Source organism: Pleurodeles waltl, chromosome 7 (genome assembly GCF_031143425.1).
Source record: "Pleurodeles waltl isolate 20211129_DDA chromosome 7, aPleWal1.hap1.20221129, whole genome shotgun sequence".
In the NCBI taxonomy this organism is placed as follows: Eukaryota; Metazoa; Chordata; class Amphibia; order Caudata; family Salamandridae; genus Pleurodeles; species Pleurodeles waltl.
In genome coordinates, this window is record NC_090446.1 from 759,066,903 (window position 1) to 759,089,889 (window position 22,987).

Here is a 22,987-nt window from a genome sequence, read left to right on the forward strand (position 1 = left end):
AGTTTCAGGAGAACAAATGGGATGACTTATTATAATCATTCAATAGAGGGTGTTAGAAATGGAGTCTTTAGTTGACAGTCAGTATACCCCCTGTTCAAGAAAGGACCCTCACTCTAGTCAGGGTAAAAGAGAATCACCCTCAGCTAACCTCTGCTTACCCCCTTGGTAGCTTGGCAGTGCAGTAGGCTTAACTTCAGAGTGCTAAGTGTAAAGTATTTGTACCAACACACACAGTAACGTAATGAAAACACTACAAAATGACACAACACAGGTTTAGAAAAATAGGAAATATTAATCTAAACAAAACAAGACCAAAACGACAAAAATCCACCATACACAAGTCAAGTTATCAATAAAAATGCAAAATAAGTCTTTCTGTAGTTTTAAACACACACTAGTGCTGCAAGAGTGAAAATGTACCTGGTGCGCGTCAAAAATAACCCCGCACGGGCGGGTGTGTGTCAAAAATAACTCCCCACGGAGGTACGTGAGTCGAAAATCCAGCTGCACGATGATCCGAAAATCCCGCAGCCAGGTTGTGATGTCCTAGGCTCTGTCAGCGATGCTGCGTGTCGTTTCTCCTGCTCCGTGCGTCGATTCTTCGGTCGCGTTTCCTGCAAGCGTCGTTTCTCAGCTGCGGAGCTGGTGGCACATCGTTTTTTCAGCCGCAGATCGGATTCACATCAATCTTTTCCCTGCACGGCACTCTGTGCGGGGATTTTCTTGTCTTTAGGCTGCCAGCTTCTCCTTTCAGGGTCCCAGGAACTGGATGGGCACCACAGGGCAGAGTAGGAGTCTCTCCAGAGACTCCAGGTGATGGCAGAGAGAAGTCTTTGCTGTCCCTGAGACTTCAAACAACAGGAGGCAAGCTCTAGATCAAGCCCTTGGAGATTTCTTCTCAAGAGGGAAGGCACACAAAGTCCAGTCTTTGCCCTCTTACCCTGGCAGAAGCAGCAACTGCAGGATAGCTCCACGAAGCACAGTCACAGGCAGGGCAGCTCTTCTTCCTCAACTATTCAGCTCTTCTCCAGGCAGAGGTTCCTCTTGGTTCCAGAAGTGTTTCTCCAAAGCCTGTGGTTTTGGGTGCCCTTCTTATACCCAATTTCTCCTTTGAAGTAGGCCTACTTCAAAGTAAAGTCTCTTTTGAATGTGAAATCCTGCCTTGCCCAGGCCAGGCCCCAGACACTCACCAGAGGGTCGGTGACTGCATTGTGTGAGGACAGGCACAGCCCTTTCAGGTGTAAGTGACCACTCCACCCCTCCCTCCTAGCACAGATGGCTCATCAGGAAATGCAGACTACAACCCAGCCCCTTTTGTGTCACTGTCTAGTGTGAGGTGCAACCAGCCCAACTGTCAAACTGACCCAGACAGGGAATCCACAAACAGGCAGAGTCACAGAAAAGGTATAAGCAAGAGAAGGCTCACTTTCTGAAAGTGGCATTTTCAAACACACAATCTTAAAATCAACTTTACTAAAAGATGTATTTTTAAATTGTGAGCTCAGAGACCCCAAACTCCACATGTCCATCCGCTCCCAAAGGGAATCTATACTTTAATCAGGTTTAAAGGTAGCCATCATGTTAACCTATGAGAGGGACAGGCCTTGCAACAGTGAAAAACGAATTTAGCAATATTTCACTGTCAGGACATATAAAACACATTACTATATGTCCTACCTTAACCATACATTGCACCCTGCCCTTGGGGCTACCTAGGGCCTACCTTAGGGGTGTCTGACATGAGAGAAAAGGGAAAGTTTAGGCCTGACAAGTGGATACACTTGCCAAGTCGAATTTACAGATACAACTGCACACACAGACACTGCAGTGGCAGGTCTGAGCCATGATTACAGAGCTACTTATGTGGGTGACACAACCAGTGCTGCAGGCCCACTAGTAGCATTTGATTTACAGGCCCTGGCACCTCTAGTGCACTTTACTAGGGACTTACTAGTAATATGCCAATCATGGATAAACCAATCAACAATACAATTTACACAGAGAGCATATGCACTTTAGCACTGGTTAGCAGTGGTAAAGTGCTCAGAGTTCAAAAACCAACAGCAACAGGTCAGACAAAATAGGGGGCAGGAGGCAAAAAGATTGGGGATGACCCTGCATAAACTAAAAAGTCCAACAGAGGGCTTAGTTAATAATGCATGAAATTTAGGGCCACATGGACAAAGCACTTTTCTAGTCGCAAATGTCCTGATTTCCCGAATCTGCCTGTTTGATACTAGAAAAATGCTTTTTGGAATGTACAAACCTGAAATGCTATTTGGTAACTCATTATGAATCGCAATTTGGGTTTTGCAATTTGGTATTAGGAAAGGGCATGTTCTGGGCGTTCCTTCCTAATACTGCTTCTGAAACGTATGTACAAATGTTTTGTGACCAAAATGTGGTCACAAAGCATTCCCAGATTACCACCAATTTCAAATTACACCAAATTCAAAATACATTAATGTTACACACTAGACAATATTATCCCACAGGAAAGAGGGTACTAGCATGGGTGGAATGGTTATTATTACGATCTAGATTGCAAACATATGCCTAGAAGTGTATTTGATTCCTTTCATTTGACAAGACTAATAGAACACTGACCACCCGTACTGACAAGGCAAATACTTATTCTTGAACAATTGAACAAGCCATGCAATGTTGAGGTAGTGGAAGATTTATTTTCCCTCTAATCCCATTTCCTTAGGGGGCTGACTGCCTCCTAAGTGCTTACAGATTTTTGGGAGCAGTTAGTGATTTAGTGGAGTTGGGTAAAAGCTTCCGAGACATCACCACATCTCCACATGATCGCAAACTGACAGGTTAGTGCCCAGTATCTGGCAAAAGCAAGCTTAAAGCGATCTTTTTCCTGAACTGGACTGTACCCTACTGGCGGCATCTCCTGGAATGAGTCCTTGCTCGTAAGTGCTGTCCCTGTGGTCCTGGAAGCATTAGAAGTGACCAAGAGGACTGTGCCAGATACTCTGAAAAGTTGGTACTTAGAACCTTTTTTTGGAGTTCCAAGAACTCTCAAGATTGTGTGATAACAGTGGCTGTTTTTAAGTAGGGGTGGGTAGTGGGGAGCTTTTGCCACTCGGAGCGCAGAGTTCACCAAAAAGTACTTCACTGACTGCCGGCAGAATGGAGTTTACCGGGTCCATTGCCTGACTCCTAACATTATGCCTAAAGTCTAGTGAGAAGTTACCTAGTGTTGCGGTAGTGGACCGATAAAACTGCGTTTCTAACACCACACTTTAAGAGCTTTTTGGCTTAAATCCTCGTATCAGGAGCACAAATTTATTTGTGGCTTAGTTTGCTAAATAGTTTTCAATCGTTTATCCACCTTCAGGTTATAATCGCCTCCTATAGTGCAAAGGCCAAGACTTAATTTGATTAGCACAATGCAGTGTTGCACAGAAATGTGCAGCTTTACATTGAACAAATGCCAAAAAATATTACAGGACAGTATTTACTATGTAAAATACTGATGACATCATCAGCACAAAACAGCAATATTAGTATAAGGCCAAACAAGTGTTAGCATTGCACTACATGGAAAGGGACGCCCTCAAGCGTAAATCCCTCCGTGCACATAAGCGCTCAAGTGTCACTGAAATTACAAAAGCATGACACAAAAAAACGGCATCTGTCAGAAAATATGACAAATGGGAAGCATAAACCTACTCAAGTAGTGACCAGAGGTTGCTCTATATTCCCTGTGTGTGTGTGTACACATAGTGGGTATGTGTGGCAAAGTGCCCTTCATGTGAAGGGTGCACACACTGTAATAGTGACATGGATAGGGCAGTCGTTTTTCCACTGTGCAGGTGCTGAGGAGTACTACTCATCCATGCACCAAAGAGTACGATATGCATTGCTCAATAAACCAGCATAGCACAGCATCGACTACACAGTCCAATGTCATTCTCTTCTGAGATGGAAGAGTGGTGGCTCAGAGGAAAAACAATACATAACATGAAGACAGCTGGGGGAGGGGAAGGGAACCACCACAGTGACTTGGCCACTACATATTCTGCAGGGTCCTCATATTTGATTGTGGCAGCCATCTTAAGAGAAGGGAATCCACAGCACATGAGACTGTGCTGTACGAGCCCTCTGGCTGCTGCCACAAGCAGCATGACATGCTATTGCTGTTTTTCAGCAAAAATTAGCTCTGTGACTGCTGGATCTTCCAGTCCAATAGTTGAGGTTGCTGGTGGAGAAGTAGAGCTGCAAAGATAGTTTCTTCTGGTCCAAGGAACAATACAAATGGACCTCCTTATGTAAGAATGTGAAAGCTTATTGGATGGTTTCCAGGTCAACTGGAATTAGTGGGGTCCTTTTCTGACAATTGTCCGGAGTCTTTATTACTATTTGACCCAAAAAGACAACGAAATACCCTAGTTTAGTATTTGACCAACAGAGTGGTGAGGCAGAGCAGTACAAGTCTTACTCAAAGAGGTAAAACAGGTTTTTACAGTGTTTCTCCTCAACATAAAATTCTTCCTGCTGTATTTGTCAGAGAGTTCACAATATAAACCACCTTCTGAATGTATTTACTATGAATTTCCACCATGCAAAAACTCTTTCTACTGCATTTTTCACTGGGTCAGTGTTAACAATCTCTCTCCCAGTTAAGCACAATAGAACTAATTTGTAGGTGGCCAACACCAGTGCTGCCAAAGCAGTTGCCCATAACCACAATCAACAAATGGTTGAAGCTAAAACCTTGGTATCTACCTTACAATTGGACCAAAGGTGAATGTTAAGTATACCCTTTTAGTATTTTACCCTCAGGGTTGCGGTCATGAGCATTCCAGAGTTTACTCAGTAAGGTAGTCTTGGTTAAAAGCTCAAAGTGTTTATTTTTATTAAAAAAGAAAAAAGTACATTGTCACCAAAAATACAATCTAATATGCAATTACTTATACACACAATGGAAACCTTAACTCTCTAGCCTCCCCAAACCATGCATCTCTGTAAGGTCTAACCCTGTTAAACAATTGAAAGCCTATTCCTATAGGATTTGTACTGGAGTTCATATTGTAAAAACTCTGCCTATTTTTTTGTAACAAAATTCACAATGTAAGACCTTTTCCTAATGTATTTGTCAGAGCATTAACAATGTAAAACTCCTTCATCTGATATTTGTAAAGGAGTTAACAATGTAAACCACATTCTATTATATGTGGTAAAGAGTTATCGCTCTAACACACTATCACACCCTGCACCATACAAAGCCAATTCCCACAGGAATTAACATGCAGTCTTCATATGTGGGCTAATGCACCTGCTATCCAATCAATTAGTTGTTGGAAATCAGTGGAGTCAAACCCTAAAACTTTGTCTAGATACACGTAAAAAAGCCCCTACTAGGGAAATGGAATTATTCAGGTGACTGTGTTTATGATTTATATTAGATTCTGAAACAACACTAGTATATTTTAATATAAAAATCTTTTAGAGAAGAGATCCTTTTGAAAAAGGTTACATTCTATCATTACGTTCATATGACCAACATGTGCTTTCAGCAAAAAAGACGGAATACATTTAGACTAATATTACATCTAGAAATTATCTTTAAAACCAAGCCTGGAAAAGCAGTTTGGCCCGAGTCGTTGCTGGAGGTGTAGTCTCCAGTATGTAAACTAGCCACAGGAAAGAAATAGCTTCTGTGTCCCATTTAGACCCACTATCAGGAAAAGGAGATACACAAAGTTCTCCTTGGAGGCTCTGGGGTCGGTGGGTCCTACTATGCCCTTCGGATCTTAATAGATCCGAGTTGGTACTGTTTGTGACATCATGTGAATTTACGAAGACACAGCAAGGCTGGGCCATTGTTGGACTCCCAAAGTCAGGAGGGGACCTATATGCCTAGAAAGTGAGTATCCCTCCATGAGCCAGTCTTGGATCACCGGAAGCCTGGCACTGTCTTGTGCTGGAGTAGAGTGGAAAGGAATACTCTGAGCTGCAGAAACAGGGCTAATCAGAGGCCTGGATGCAGTGAAACTGCCCAGGAGAGGTGTTGGGGTATTGAGACATGGGCTTTGTCAGAATAAGGAAGAAGCAAAGAATGTAGGATAGAAGGCAATACAAGCAGCGAGAAAGGGTAAAGATGGAGGGGATTCATTGCCCTGCACAGTGAAGTAAAACACAGCTAAATCCTGGGTGTGCTAATGGAGCAGGTACAGAACCAACCATAGGAGAACATAAAGAGAACCTGCATATACACAAACGTGGGACAGACATTAGCATAGTTGTGGAAAACAGTTATACTAATACTACAATGCACACACATAGTTAGTAAGTAGTGTAGTTTGTGGACCCCTAGACCCTGAAATTCTCATGCGAAAGAATAAAAGAGACACCAACCAAAGCTTTTTGGAGCAAGACTTCCAAGATAGAGAGAACAAAATAGGAACAATCAGAGCAGATGTGAAACAGAATCTAAAGGAAGTAAGGCAGTAAGTTGAGGACCTGGGCGGTAGAGTGAGCAAGCTAGAAAATCCCTAGATTAATGAGTCTTGGGACTCAGAGTTTCAATTATAACCCTGGACAAATAACTATCAACCTTCCAAGGGGAATAGGAACACCTGAAAACAGTTTTAGACTGTGTAAAAGATTTGTTCAAAAGGAGTGGAAGGCAAGGGCATAAAAAGCAATATGCAGATGAATATTGTGCTTGAAAGAACACAGAGCCAGCCTATTCAAATTTATCGAGTTCACAAATTGATAGAGTTCACAAAACTGGTGGCCCAGGATTTTGAGGTCCACCAGATATAATTTCATGCCTACATAATTTCACAAGTAAGGAACACGTGATGGTAGTGTCTCAGAATGGGGGCCAAATCTCTTTCAATAGAATTGAGGTATAGACATTCCAAGGTCTGTCCATCCTCACACTACAAAAGAGAAAGGCCTTCTACCATCAACGGTTCTCCTGAAATAGGAGGGGATCATGTAAGGGGATCAAATACAGAATGGGACACTCTTTTTGTGTTTACCTTCAACAGGAATGGGAAGCAATGGACTACCAACTCCTTCTAAGAAGAATTCCACATAAAAAGTTTAAGCCTGCTTTTAATGAATCAAAATGAGAAGGCTCAAAGCCATTAATTGCAGAAGGTCACTTACAAAAAGCAGCGAAAGACCCTAAAGCAAAACTAAATAATGAAAAGTTTTTGCAGCAAATGAAAACAGCTCCGGATGCCACATCAAAAGTGATTCAGGAACTGAATGATCCTCCAGAGTCAGAAACAAGCCAGGATAATGAATGAACCACAAAAAACAAAATAAAGTTGGTCCACTCCCGGAGAGAAGGTGGAAACACTGAGGCACTAGCATACTTAATGCTGAATGAGAAGCCCCATAGCTAGGTGGGTGATTAGCTATATCCGCACACACATGCCTACTCTTACCTGACAGTAGACGGTAAGCATGCTTAAATTCACTTTTTTGTGCTCACAGGGTTTTTTTTATCTAGGGGGGATGTTGGGAGGGAAATCCCATTTAAAATTAAGTGAATGGAGGTTGAGAGGAAACTAAAGGTTTTAATCACCCACATTTCACCCAAGAATGGGATAGCTATCAATGGCAAGGACAGCATCCACAACATAGATAGAGGCAACCATAACTAGAAAAGATGTGGTTAAAGACACAGCTTTCAATCATAACATATAATGTCAGACATCTGACTAACCCCACTAAGCAAAGAGGGTTTCTACATAAAATAAACAAAGAACAGCTCTCATCAAGGAGACTCAACTACTGAGGCCCGGCGTGAAGGGCCCTAAGTCAATAGAATTCCCACACCTGTCTACAAGTTAGGGGAATTAAGGGTCTGGGAACAGTTATTCAGTGTTATTGCAACTTTCAGAACACAGACTAACTGAGGGACAATACATGATATAGGTAGTAATTAGGGAAATACATAATGGAGGCCCTCTGACATTAGCATCTTCATACAGCTCATACCAGGGTCAGGAGCATTTCTCAGATCAAACCGTTTGGACCCTCACGACTTGGGTGAAAGGCCTCATAAAAAGTAACAGGGAACTGAACATGATCTTCGACAAGGGTGAAGATGGGACCCAGAACTGGTATGCGGGAATGACTGCCATATCAACAGCAGGAAGACTTTTATTGGATGAACTGGATTACTAAACAAGTAAAGACATAGATGCTCATTGGGAGTACAAAATACATACCACACAGCTACTGCCAGGATAGACTACTTACTTGTGATAACAATTATGAGGAATAGTACTCTTAGATAAGACTGGATTTATCACAGGAAGACAGGAGAGTAACAACACAAAAAGCCTTTTATCTCATAGATATAGGATAGAAATGGGCTCCCTGACTCAGAGAAAGTGCCTAATAAGGCAAACTGAGAATTTATGAATGATGTTCTGCAGGAGATGGCCTTGTGAGATCAGATTCTGAAGTGGTGTAGGGCACAATACCACTTTACTACTATCCCAAGGGGAAAGTAGGAATGAGTGGCATTCTGTCTCAGTGGATCCAATGCGGAGTGGGACGAGACAGGAATCTGCCATGTCTCCCTCATATTTTCTCTCCCTCTAGAATCCCTGGTGCAGTGCAATAGGGACAACAAAGAGATCAAACAGGATTGGTCAGTGAAAGGATCAATTTAAGGTCACGGTTGGAAATGGCCTTTTCTGCAGGACCATTCCCAGTCTGTCTGCCTTCCTTTACTCTTTTTCTGGCACTTTTTTTGTTGGCTTTAGGACTCTGGGCACTTTATCACTACTATCCAGTGCTAAAGTGCATGTCCTCTGTGTCTAAAACATGGTAACATTGGCTGCTCCATGATTGATATACTGATTTACTAGTAAGTCCGTAGCCAAGTGCACCATGTGTGCCCAGGGCCTGTAAGTCAAATGCTACTACTGGGCTTGCAGCAATAGTTGTGCAGCGCACTACAGTAACCTTTCAAACATGACTAAGGCCTGCTATTGCAGAACCTGTGTGTGCAGTTTAAACTGCTATATGGACCTGTCACATGTACCCACTTGCCATGCCCAATCCTTAATTTTTATTACATATGAGACACCCTAAGGGTAGCCTCAAGGGCAATGTGTAGTGTATTTAAACGTTTGGACATGTACTTTTAAGTTTAACATGTCCAAGTAGTGAAAAACCTGTTTTTCACTATTGCAAGGACTATCTCTCCCATAGGCTAGTGTGGGATTCCCTTAAAACATCTTTTAAATGCATTTTCCAATTGGGAAATAATAGAAAAATGGAGTTTGGTGTCTCTGGACCCACAATTTGAAAATACACATTTTAGTAAAGATGGTTTTTAAATTGTAGATCTGAAAATGCCACTTTTAGAAAGTTTGCATTTTCTTACTTCAACCATCCTGTGCCTTAGCCTCCTTCCAATCCACATCTGTTTTGTGTAAGGTTAGCTGACAGATACCTTTGTGCATTCCATCCAGACAGCCATAAATACAGGACACCCAACTGCCCCTGCATTCCATGGGCATACTGATGGGTCTTCCTGGGCAGGAAGTGTGAAGGTGCTCCCACTTATACTTCAAAGGGTAGTGGCCTGACCCCACTCAAGGGACTGGTAACACCCCACAGACCTCCTGAAAGACTGGTCTGGGCTGAACAGAAACTGGAACTTCAAAACCACTCTTTGAAGTCCCCCCCCCCCACTTCAAAGGTACATTTGGCTATATGTACTGGACATTTGAAACAATGTACACAAACACTTCTGGAATGAGGACATTCTACTGGGAAGAAGGATTTTTGCACTGTCAGAAGGGACTGGAACTTTGCTGATGCGCTGCTGTGTTGGGCTACAGCCTGTTACTTTTTGCCTGGGAGTGAGAGGACTTGATCTAACTCTCCACATCCCTCAATATAAAATGTCTTCCTGGGCCTGACTGAGATTGCCTCCGGTTTCTGAAGTCTCAGGCATATCAAGGACTTCACCTACATCTTGCAACCAGCACTGGGGCTTTTCTGCTGGGAGTCCTGCTCTGTCAAGTGGTACCAAATCCACTCCTGAGCCCTTGGAGATGGGTGAGGTGCTACAACACAAGAACTGATGCAACCACACCAGCGTATCACTTGGAAATGACCCATCCTGCTGCAGAAATGCCACTTTCCCACTGCCTGCACTGAAGCCGTGGACACTGCTCACCGACTGCACGACGCAATGACCCCAGCCTGGTTTGGCCGACCCAGCACTGAAGCATCCGAAGAAGTACTCACTGCTTCTAGACATTGATGCATCAATGATGTGGCGCAATCAATAAATGGCGCATTGCCTGCAAGCACAACACAACCCCTCCTCTGGATCAATGCATCGTTACTGAGTATCGATACAACAAAGGTACCATCAGCGGGCCTGCGTGACACCTGTACCCAGCCCATGCTCCATCGCGGTCAGACTATACTTTTTAATTTGTCCTGGTTCAGTGAGACTAGATAGTTCTGCTTGGAGTTACTGTCTTCTAAGAACTGCATTTTGATCTAACCTTTTAAAATTCATGACTTGCGTATGTTGGATGTATGTCAATTTGGTCTTATTTGATTCAGATAAATACTGGTTTCCACATTGGTGTGGAGTCCTTTTGTGTGTTTTCACTTTGTTACTGTGTTACTGAGTGTGTGCACAACTACTTTACACATTGCCTCTTTAGTTGAGCCTGACTGCTCTGTGCCAAGCTACCAGAGGGTGAGCTCAGGTAAACTTTTAGTATGTATCTTACTTGCCCTGACTAGGATTGTGACCCTCACTTGGAAAAAGTGCAAACCTCCACCAACTAGAGACCCAATTTCTAACACTCACCATGTTTGCACATGACATCTTACTTTCTCTAAGGGATACCGTTCCCTCTTCCCCGCCCTTGATGAAGGGCCTTAGAGGCCAACAGTGAATACTTGATTTGAAGATCAACATGTGCAAGTCTGAGGGCATGGGTGTCCCAGTAACAAAAAACATGCTTCAAAAGTTAGAGGACTAGACTCCTTCTGGTGGACAAGATCATCAGTTAGGTACTTTTGGATAGAACTCACTGTAACACTATCTAGCAGATAAGACATAGACTTGTGGAGACTGCTTTGGGCAATTAAACTAGAGCTGAAAAACTGAAAAATAAGGTGCTGTCATGTCTGGAGTTCATCCTTGAAAATTACCATATTATTTAAAATGTACATTTTTCTGGTATTAATTGTCTATATAAATAAATATATGAATCGAAAATAGATCAGAGGCCTACAAACCACCTTCATAGGCATCATATTGCAACTGAAGAAGGCAGACTGAATAGATCTCAATGTAAGCTACCAACCATGTATGGTGGAATGGGGATACCTCATTTTCTCAAGTATTACCAGACTATCATGTACCTAAGGGACTGGACCAGAAAAGAGACAAAGAAAGGCTATTGTGTGATAGATCACACATTGAGTGGAAGTGAAGGCCGGCTGTGGAAGGGCCACCAGTTCCCCAAAACACACAAGATGCCCTTGCGGTTCATTTCCCCAGACACTGAAGCCACACTGAAAACATAGGATAACATAGGAAACAAGATTAGATTTACATACGTTCCCACATACTTCACCTTGTTCTGGGGAAACAAAAACATTTCCCCAGGGTGTAACACACTCACCTGGTTTCAAGCACGGAGCCAGTGCTGGACATCCACTCCCAGCTGGGGCAGTCTTGTGAAGCAAGTAAAAACTGTTTGGTTCCAAAAAGTGGGATGGGATAAAACAAGAAAAGATGAACTTGTGTCACTGAGAGGACTGCTCTGCTGTCTTGTGCACCGCCTAGTAGGATCGGAACTACCTGAACCTCGTTCCTCAATGCAGGTGTGATACACTAAAAACAACAAGAGACAATGTTACCCACATGTTCCCAACTCAAAAATATCTATCAGTTATTTACACTATATATGCACTTACAGACTTCATCATAAATATTGCATGAGAGAGAGCAAAAAACATTTAAAAAACAAACTGAAGATTTTTTGGCACCCCAGCACATATATGGTTCAGATTCAAACTCAAATACAACTTCAAGCTCTAGACAATTCTCCCAAATTACTAGATGCAACTTGTCGAGAAGCACAGTTTTGGTATAATAGAGTACAGATCACTGCAATGAAAGAGTCCAGAGTGCAGGACCTCATAGGGGATTAATACTCAATGTCCAGTGTCCAAAAACATGTTCACGCCTTCACAGGAATCAGTCTTTGAATGATTTGATACCCATGGAATAGTGCGCACTAACCTGAAGGGAAAGTACTTAATCACGTCTAGTACTTAAACTGGAATCCAAAGTCGACAGGAGACTTAGGGGGTTATTACAACTTTGGAGGAGGTGTTAATCCGTCCCAAATGTGACGGATATACCACCAGCCGTATTACGAGTTCCATAGGATATAATGGACTCGTAATACGGCTGGTGGTATATCTGTCACTTTACCGTCACTTTTGGCGACGGAATAACACCTCCTCCAAAGTTGTAATAACCCCGTTAGTGTAGGAAGCTCAAGAGGAGCCAGAATCTCAGATCATGAAGGAACACACTAGAAGTGTTAATTGGGATCATCAGGAAGGCTTTGAAGATTAGAGCTCTGGAAGCTCCAGGTGACTAAGGAGGTGAGTGGACAGACGATACTTGCACAGTGCTGGAACAAGATTCAGAGGGAGGTATTTATGCTGGGAGAAAAGAGTGTTCCGGAGGTCACATATCCCACATGGAAGAATGGAATATTTTTAAGAACCTGGGGAAAATCATGTGTTACATACAGCATATATGTGGCCTTGCAGGTGGCAGGTGCAAGCTGTAATTTGCAACAATTAACAAATATAATGGAACCCCAAGTGCATAACAGTACAATTCAATGGGTAACAGTGGATAGCGTAACATCCTAAAAGACGTGATAGTCTGGATGTGCAACACAAACTAAACTTGCTTAGCAACACAACAGAGGGTCAGTGGTTTAGGCTTTCTAGGAGTGGGCCCATGGAGTGCTCCAGACAGGAAGGCACCGCAAAAGAAGGATGTCTTAGAGTGCTCGGAATAGGGAGGCACCACAAGGGAAGTGTGACATGAGTCCGGCGAGTAAAACCCATAGCACAAGATGAAGTCATGACTAGAGGTGGGTGGAGCTCCTGGAGTTCAACTGCGCGTAGTTCCACAGAACTGGTTTACAACTCTGTGGAATTCTGCAAAGTTCCTTGAGGGTCAGCCCTGCTTCGCGTTTCCGAGATCAGGTGCATACAGGCCAGGGAAAGCGGCAGCAAAAGCTGCAGTTTTCAATCCTCTTGTACACCAGCCTACCCCGTCTGCAGTCAGTGAGTGAACAGAGGGCAGGTCGGTGCACAAGAAGCCTGAAACTTTCAGGCCTCTTGTGCACCGGCCTGCCCAGGTGCACAAGAGGCCTGGGCAGGCCAGTGCACAAGAGGCCAGAAACAGCAGCTTTCACTGCCTATGGCGCTGGTCTGAATTCAGGCCAGGGCCGTAGGCAGCGAAAGCTGCTGTTTCAGGCCTCTTTTGCACCAGTGTGTACACCAATGAACAAGAAAAGGTCTAACAGAGTTTTTGGTCGAACTCCGCGCTCCAAGCATAGTATGGAGAGCCCAAAACTTTGTTAGCTCTGCTAGCGACCCCTGGTCGTGACAACAGGAAAAGATAAACATTGATTCCAAGGGGAATATATGGAAGGCAGAATCCTCAAGGATGTTCTTAGTAATGAAGAGGTTATATGCTTCACCCAGATGAACTAAGATGTTGAGCTAACAAAAAGAGAACGATATGGATTCACCAGGTCTGATACTGGGTTTTATAGGTCCAGTTGAAAAAGGAAGCAACAATAGCACTTACCCCTTTGAAAAATATATCTTAGATCATGATGATGAGGGGCACACCATTTCACACATTTACAGAATATTATTTCTTTTATTACTAAAAAACAGGGGAAACCGCCCTTCCATAGAGCTGGTTAAAAAAAAAACTGGGAGTAACACTGGACATTAAACATTGGGGCAATATACTTGTCAGCCCAAGAACGCAGCTGGACACTCGGAGAGAAAGAGTTACTTCTATAAACACTTTCCTGGTGGCATAACACTCCAGACAAAGTAGGATTGATAGGTCGCCTGAATCGGGTCTAGAGGTTGGAGGAAATGTGAGGAAATATGTTCACTGACAATACTATGATCCTGGCCATAAGTGACTCTTTTTAGAAACGATAGTTCGTACAGTAGTGAAAGTGACAGGCTGTTACTTAGCAGAATGGGCAGTATTATATTGCTATGATACCTCTCTGAAGAGATGCCACTCAATAACAGAAAACACAAAATTATATCCCATATATCACTAGCAGCTGTCCAACGAACAGCTCGGGGCCTCTGGTGATCTCCAGAGATCATAAGAGAAACAATGTGGATGGCAAATTTGTGGTGGGTGGTAGGTATTGGAACATTTGGTAAAAACAACCCAGTGGAAGGACAAAAACTTTCAGAAACTAGTGGACGTTACTGGGCTACCTGAGGAAGGACTTTAGGAACTCCAATGCCTATGAGGCTACCAACGCTGCTCTTCGTAGAAGAATCAAAATCAGACGAATATTATAATACAAGACGGGATGCAGCGTACCTATAAAATGATCTCAAGCGTGGTTGATAAAACTGAATTAAACTGCAAAAAGCAACGGAAGTGAGGTGAAAGAGGTGAGGCGATAATATGCGAAGAGCAGGGGATGACTGGGTGACTGATGAGGGAAAAGAGGGAAAGTTGGGGACAGGTAACTAGTTTATTTTATATTTATATGCAAAAAGCAATAAAAACGTATTTCACCCCAATGAACACAACCCCACCACATTGCATAACATCTAGCCCTTCCACACGTTTCTTGTATTTTACTTGTTCTCTAAAAAGAGGGCTTCATTAGCAGTATTCTATTTATTTTCTGATATCTCTGCGAAATGCTTTATGGTTTATTCTGAAGCAACGTTCTAATGATTTTTCTGAAACACACGAATTGCAGTTGTGTACCTGCATTTTAATACGAGTTTTTTGGTACTTTGGAAAAGACAAAACCTTAGTGTATCCCACAGCTCAGGAGGACGATAACAATGTAAATATTTGAATTTCACTAGGAATTGTATTCTAACACACGTTCAATTAATTAATATCATACATTTAGAGTGGCAGTCCACTGTGCTGCAGATATGAAAGTAGTACACTCCATAGAAAGGCAAGATCTAGGAGGCCCATTGGATTCTAGCAAGGATATCTTGTGAATCACAAGGGACAAACATTAAAACATTTTTAACTTCATTCAAGAATTGTTTTTCCTCTTCCTATTTAGTTTGCTTTTGATGGCTGAAGTGGGAGCATTAATGCAACTCTGATGTAGTCTTTTTTAAAGAAATATGCCGTTTCTAAGCATTTCCTGTTTAAACAACATGCTAATAAGCATCCATCAAATATGTCAAATATGCTGGATGCTAAATTCGAATGTCAAAACAAAATGTAAGAGGTCACACATTTTCCTTCACGAGCTAAAAGTGTGATACATAAATATTATTGCAAGCAAGCCCTGTCTACAGCATTTGTTTAGTTAAATGCCTGCATAATATAAATTGATTAAGTCAGATTGGCGTACTAGTTCCTGTTTTAGGGGTGAAGACCGGCATAAATTATGGTTTATTACAAAATAAAGAAGTTTCAATAAAAATATGCGAAGGAAACACAAACATTGTCACATGCTGCAGTTCATGTCTTCCATTTTAACTCCCATGGAGATTTTCAATTTTAAAGTTCTTGTGGCATTTTGCTCAACTGCTGGGACACATTTTCTAAATTAGCATTTGGGAAATACACTTTTTCATTATAGAACTCCCATCCACAAGCTGTCATCTGGCCAAAAAGGAATGCAAAGGGAATGTATGGAGTCCGTAGGAGGCCCATGTTGCATTCGAATGATTGTCCAATGTGCCACATTGTCATATGCACCCACCCTCCGACCCCCAGATCCAATGCCTTTTTACACGGCAATTACTTCTCATGCTTAGCGGTGAGCTACTTAAAAAAAAAAGTTTAACAAAACCAGTTTCTCAAGTCTCACAAAAATTATAGTCATTTGATTTAATTTTAAAGATTATGCAGCTCGAGCAGGAGCGACATCTGAGTGGGCCAATCAGAGCCAACTACTTTGAATGTCCTAAGCAGTTGTATGTCACTGTAGTTATTCATCAATAAACTTAATTGTTAGCAAAAATGTTCACGAAGAATACAGAAGTCACTCTTTCACACGCTAAATGAATTCCTTGGGGCTCATATATGTTGTCAGTCAATATTTTTAGCGGAGTATTAATGGCCTCCCATTCAAGTGCACCCTACCTGTGGAGTAGGCCTAGATGGTGTGAGGATAATCTGGAGCAGTGGTTCCCAACCTTTTGACTTCTGTGGACCCCCACTTTATCATTATTGGAACCCAGGGACCCCCACTGAATTATTATTGGAATCAGGAGACCCCCACTGAGCACAGAGTCATTACTAAAAGCTGTGGACCTGATCTGTTAATAATATTTAATTTTCTAAGCAGTTGTGGACCCCCTGAGGAGGCTTCATGAACCCCCAGGTGTCCACCGACCACAGGTCAGGAGCAGGAGCCACCAATCTGGAGGATTTGCCACTGTGCCCATGTCTGGCCTGGATTAGAGCAGCCCCTGGTGAGGAGTGAAGTGTTCCATGGACTCGAGGGTCCTAGGGTCCTCTGGGAACCAATAAAGTGAGCGTGGAAGGACGGGCCCATTGTATTCCCCATCCCCCACTGGATCATACAATGCTGCCACAGTGCAGCCTGATGGCCAGGAGGCCTCCAATCGGTGGCTGGCAGACTGGAGGGCCTTATTGGGCTTGGCTCCCCTTGGCGTTTGTTCTTGTGGCCTCAACAGGCCAGGGTCTTAGAGTTGAAGGGGGGCACTCAGGATGCATAGCTCACACTCTCCTGGGCGAGTAAACATCGCCTCTTGGGAGGCAACGGGGAAGGGCCAGCAGAGTGGTAGGTAATTCCCTGTGGACCATCATATCCTAATCTCCCTTTTCTAGTCAGTGACTGAGGAGCTTCTGTACAATTCATGAGGTTCGCTGCCCGGATGCCGACTGGTTGGGGGACATTACTACATGGCCTGTGCTGTGAAATGAGGGATTACCTGTTTTAGAATAATTCCCTTGCTGGGCCTGGTTTGGAAGGCTTATGCTACTCCCCACTGCATGACCTCACTTCACAGTACACTGGCCCGCCTCATCAGCTACCCATCTGCTATCCACCATTTGGGTGCACCATTTCATGTGGGGGTGCTGGCTCTGGGAGTGCTACTCCTCTGATTTGGCCATCCAGGTGCACCTTCTTTTTTGTTGCTTCCTCGGTTTGCAATACCTGCACTTCTCACATCTACTGACATGGACGGCATAAGGTAGACTAATCCTACTACACCAGTGTCCTGAGATGCTCACATTTGTCAGCCAACTCCTATCCCCTCCCTACCACGACAAACCTGATCAAATATTGAGTGCCATAAGAACCACTAAAGCCCTACTGTAATCTGAAATTGACACTATCGCTATCAACATCATTTTCCTTTGTGACGATCATAGTAAGTTGAATATAATATCAGGGTTGTTGGGTGCTCGGAATTGCTAGCAAAGGTGTTTTTATAAAAAATATTAATGAGTGTTTCTGTATTTTGAATAAAAAGTTAATGTAGAAAATAAAATAACGTAGAAAATGTGATTACGAAGAATGGCCACCAATGTTAACGAATTGTACTAATCAAAGATTTAATACTTATGAAATGTTGAATATATGTTAGACTCATGCAGTACTATGTCAAGTTAAGAGTTATGAATTTAGCTTTAGCTTTATTAATTGTAGGCCTTAATTTAGCAAGTGTCTTGGCCTATTTGCCAGGCCTCATGTAAAAGCTGTATTTCTTAGTGTTTAATAAAATGGATGTCCAAGAAAGTTGAACTGTGCATTTCTATTATATTATTTAAATGTGCTCATAACAGAAGCTCTTCGTGGAACGACTGCTAGGAGATAATATTCTTGCTAATGCAACAATTTATGTGTAATGTGTGTGAGACTGACTTTCCCAGGACAAGAACAATGAAGATACTGACTAGAGTAGAAGCTGCAACAATATTGTTACCTGAGAAACCGGATGATGAGGACATTGCAAGACAAACAAATCAATGGCATGTGAATGGAGTAATATTAGAATTCATAGATTTGGGATTTTAGTTTTATTGGACTAAGTGTGAACAGACGATTAACTGACCAATAGGGATTTGGGGGGTAGTTTTAACAGTTTTGAATTAACAGGATCACATGGAGAGAAGACATTCATTCTGATCATTGCGTCTTGATAAGAGACGTGCTTAACTTTAATGCTTAGAGATTTTGTGTTTCCTGAACTTTGATGCTGAATCCTGATGCCTTGCTGATCGACCGATGTCCTGAGGATGAAGACTGACTCTGCTTTGCTGATCCATACTGAGGATAGTTATAACCTAAACTGTGATTATTATGCATATTTGTTATTTTCTTTCTAGGTACCAACTGCACTGTTTTGATAGAGCCATAGATAGATGTTTTCCAAATTTGTGTTACTAAATTGTTTTGCATGAAGCCCAACATGCTGATGCTAATTTGATGTTAGTTATGGATTATCATCAATTGAATTATATTTACAGGGACTAATGCTTGGTGAATTTCTCTGCGAAACTTCATGTATATAATTACATTGACACAGTTTACTTTGCTATTGATAACCATAACCTTAGAATGTGTTGTTGATCAAACTCTGATTAGGTCACATTTCTTCTGCCGCTTTGGACAGCCAGCATTGTTTCTGTATGTGTTTCATTTGATTTGAGATTAATTTATATGACCGCAGCATAGTTAATATAGGGAAATGAATATTCTAAACTTTTACTAAAAGGTGTGGTTATTTATTACTGAAAGGTCATGGTGTGTGACAATTACTGACTCCATTGATTATTGATGGTATTGATTACTAATGATATTGATTATTGTGTATTGATTATTGATTATGTACTGGAGCTATGGTAAGAACATCTTAATTGCAAGTCAAAAGGTTCATCGACCTATTCATATGCTCTCTCCTCCTAGCGCTTCGATGCTCTATTGAGTAGGAATGCTTTATAAATGATGGCATACATACATACATTTTAAGTTTACTTGTTAAGGTCAGACGTGCTAACAGGATTCAAGTGCTGTAGACATCTTTGAATCCTGAATCAAATCCTCCTTCTTCTCAATTGAAAGAGCACACTGAGTTCCAGCCTGGGCCCTCTCCTTCCTGGAGCTCCGTCTAGCCTCCTTGTGGTCTGGATCCCGCAACATCGAGATCAGAATGCAGTGTAGTAGACATAACACCAGATGGGATCCCTTGAAAATGACAACTGCCAAATAGGTTTGTTCCCCTAATTTACCATAGTATTGAATCCCCAGGGGTGCTCTTTTCATGAAGGTTAAGAAGAGGGGCCTCCATTTACATGGAATTCAGTATTAGTTTCCCACCCGTCTCAGGATTATCCATGACCAGAAATTGCACTTCTTCACCAAACCCAGCTGCATCTTGCATATGAGTTGAGAACTATGGCCTCCCTCTAAGTCACCTAACCTGTCTGAGTGGTCTGGGCCTTGGGCCGAGAGTGCCCACTGATGTCCTAGAGGAGAAACGCTCCCATATGCAGGCACTTGATGATCACCAAGCGGTTTTGTTGGCAGTGGCGTCCTTTCGAGACCTCCTTACCTCTATAATTTCATCCTTGTCTACTTCTTTATATCATTAAATCTACACCCCATCTTTTCCGTGTGATCCTAGTGCGACTGCTCAAAGTGAAGTTGACCAAGTGTAACCACCTGCAATAGTTGCACCCAAAACTGGTCTTGAGTTACTTGAACTTTACTTGCTTGCCAACCTGGGTAGGGCTACTTCAGACTACTTGGCAGTGGCATGTATCCCCTGGGGAAGTATTGTATGATAGTAGATTTGTCTCTCGAATGGATGGCCTACTCTAACCTGTTTGGACCTCAATTCATTGCTAGCATCTCAGCATGGCTAAATCATGGTGTCTCTCCCATTTCTACCATATGAATAATTACATCCCATTTTGCCTTGTGTAGTTCTCTTCAACATTACTGTGAGTATAGGTGCAAAGTGGTACTTAGCCAGCACACCCACTAACAGAATGCCCACTAAGGTTTTGCTTCTCTTTCAGCAGCCCGCCATTTGCAGACTGCCTCACTCAGTTTGTATTGTTCTTAAGCGTTTTCAGTTATTTGCTGTTTTCTGTTTGTGATCTTATTTTCCAGAGTCTTTATGTGATATTGTTGGATGGCTGAGAGTGGTGTGAAGTCTTGGAAGGAGTGAGAGGAGGCTCATGACCTTTGTTTTCCTTAAAGATGCACCCAGGAATTACATTGTCGTCACATGGAATATTCAGAGCATGTTATTCCTGACTAAAAGATACTCAATCTATTCCCTACTGCAACATCACATAGTTCACATAGTGCTTTTGCAGGAATGCCATGGTGTATGGGAGGAGGGTGACAAAATACAAAAGCACTGGTGTGGTCAGGTATTTAGCACAAAGTGCTCCTTCTTTGGCGAACTGGCTTTGATCTGGATGAGAGCTAGTGGACTAGGTAAATATCCTGTGGTTCTTTGACGGTGACTTTATGTGCTGGATGTGCACCTGGACAGTTCATACACCCCCATTCCCAGGACACAGACAATATCCAACAGCAAGGTTGGAGTGAAAGGTCATGAAGATGATGGCCGGGGCCAATATATTCAGGTGGTGGTGGACGAGCATAGATCCCTTGAGCACAAATTGCTTTAGGCGGAATGCACTTACATGACTGCTGAGCAGATTGTGGTGATGAACTTCTCTGTGAGGGCAGGCTTGAATGACCTTCATAAGCAGGAAGATTCTTGATTGAGAATTGAGAATGTTGGTGCCTGGATTGGTTGGCTTACAATACCAGAACATATTGTGAGTCAGATAAATTGTTCACCTCTTGGCCTGGATTCTTTCAGACGAGCAATGAAGATGCCCCATTCTGGCCTTTCAGAATGAATTGATTGACCCTGTTTACTTTCAACGCAGGATCTGCAAACACTGTTCTGATTTTATGATCAGCAATATAAGGGCCCCTTGTTGAGTGGCCCTCAGTGTCCCTGGCTTTTCTGGCTTTGCTCAAAAGCCTTAGAGTTCTTGTAGATCACCATGAGAAGATGGAAGAACTCACTGCTCCATGAGAAAAAAAAGCTGCACTCAAAAATCTTTCTTCAGGTAAAACTCCAGATCTCAATGGCCTGCCCATCATATTCTATGAAACCTATTCAACGTGTCTTACCCCAAGCTGTCCCAGCTTTATGAAGAACCCCTGGATGGGGGGTCTCTTTCGGCTATCGTTGAGAAAAACTGTGTTGACAATGTTCTCCTGGTGAGGCATGCACGAGAGGGGTTTCAATCAAGAGAATGGGTTCTTGAGGAGTTTGGCAAAGCTTTGGGCCTTGGAATCAAGATGGGCAAGTATTGCATTTTCCCCTTTTTCAGGATGCTCCCCCTCTGGTCGCCTCGCTAGGAGATGATCTGCTATGATGGGAAGGTACTACATTCAGACATCTGAGTATTAACATCTTTCATGCAAATGAAGGCCCTCAGGATGATATTCTGATGAGGACAATGATCTCCTTGAGGTCCTTGGTGCACTTACTGAGACTCTTGCACTACTTCGTCAAGCTCCCCCTTTTTCTCACTCAATGTTTTTTTATCAAGCTAGATTCCCTGTTGGGTGACTTGCTATGGTCTAATGGCCGTTGTAGAGTGGCCTTGTCATTGTTTCTCTTTCGCCAACTGGGAGGTCTGGATGTTCCACATTTTGAAGCCTATTACATGGCAGCCCAATTGCAATGGTTGTCCAGGTGTTTGGCTGGAGTGACATTGAAAGACAACGGGACAACTATTGCAAACTTGGCTCTGGATGATGTTTACAGTTTAGTACTCCCCATGAGTTGTGTGCCCAGAAGGCTGCACCGGCTGTTTGAGGTGCCCTTTCACTCCCAATACACATATTAAATTTAAGGCTCCCTACTCCCCAAATATTCTGCTATTAAGTCTTGCCAACCAGCACTCTTGTGTGGATGGTCAAAGACTTTCTCTCTGGACAGCAGTTAGTCTTGATGCATTAAGTGGTTTATTTAACAAGATCTGGCTGCAATCCTACTCGAAGGTCAATTTCTGACCCATGGCTTACTCCCACACATTCTATGGTTCACTTTGGCAGTGGTAGAACTGGAGCCATCTAATAATCAACAGACCCACATTCTCTATAGGGGAATATGCAGACATTGTGTGTGTTTACTTTTTCTATCACAATGTACCATTTGCATGTCTAACTTCCATGGCTGCGGGAAGCATGGTTGACACAATTCTAAAGAGTACTACATGAAAGAGACTCACAATGCCCAATTTAAATTATTTCCATGTTTTATAACCTATGTTTTCACTAAACGGATTCATAAATATTTTCCAGGAGCATTACACACTTGTCTGCGATGCTGCACACCAGCAGTGGACTTCTATCATATGCTGTGGCTTCGTTTCCGAGTAGTGGACTAATGTATTTAATGTGTTGGCCACTTTTACATGTATGGTTTTCTGACCCTCTTGGGAACATTACACTCTGGAGATCGCTCAGTGCCCCCAGAGACATTGGGTGGTTTCCTGATTCCTGGAACTCGCACTTCTCCTAGCCATAAGGGTAGCCATAATTCGGTGAAGGCTGCAGCTCCCACATTAGTAGCAATGTGGCGCACAGAAATTCTGCGGTGGACTCAAGTGGAAAGTAAGGTCCTTATCATGGAGGAAAGTAGAGGATTGCACAAA